Source organism: Arachis duranensis, chromosome 5, assembly GCF_000817695.3.
Source record: "Arachis duranensis cultivar V14167 chromosome 5, aradu.V14167.gnm2.J7QH, whole genome shotgun sequence".
NCBI lineage: Eukaryota > Viridiplantae > Streptophyta > Magnoliopsida > Fabales > Fabaceae > Arachis > Arachis duranensis.
The window spans coordinates 6,829,819-6,830,580 of NC_029776.3; positions in this window are offsets into that span (position 1 = coordinate 6,829,819).

Sequence of the window (762 nt, forward strand, 5' to 3'; positions counted from 1 at the left end):
ATTGATATAAATTTATAAATTATATTCCTATTATTTGAGTTAACTTGTGAACTTTCGTTAAACCGAAGTTGAGTTTATGAAATAGACTCGATTTAATATGTCAAGCTGTAAGCTAAGCTTAATTTTTATGAATCGAATTTGAATTTGGTTTAACTAGACTCATTTCTAACTATATTTATGTAAAACTTGGGAGATTGTTGGACCCATGCAAACGTTTATGACAAAATAGCATTATTTTTCGTTTACACATTTTGGGATGGCAGGGATTTGCTATAATGTTGCATTTAATATATATATATATATATGAAAAAAAAAGTTAACTACCAATTTGGGAATTTTTTGTATATTGTATTATTAGGTATAAAATTTTTTGTGATAAATCAAATTATGTGTAATTGCTATGGTTATTTATAAAAGATTATTGACGTTTTGTTTTATAATAATCAATTTTTTTTATTACAAAACGTCAATGACATTTTGTGCTATCATTATAGTCGTATAAAACACTAAAATAATTAAATATTTTTATATTTTGCGTTAAAATTATTCATATATAAAAATTTTAGCCCCAGTTTGGAACGGCATACAAAAAATCCTTAAAAAATATATAAACAAAACAATATTTGAATGATTTGAAAATAAGATAGAAATAGTTAATAAGTAGTATAATTTTTATAAGTGAAAAAATTTTATATTTAATAAATAAATTATCTATCTGATCTGAATTTTAATAGTAATATTTGAATAAATATTTAAAATATG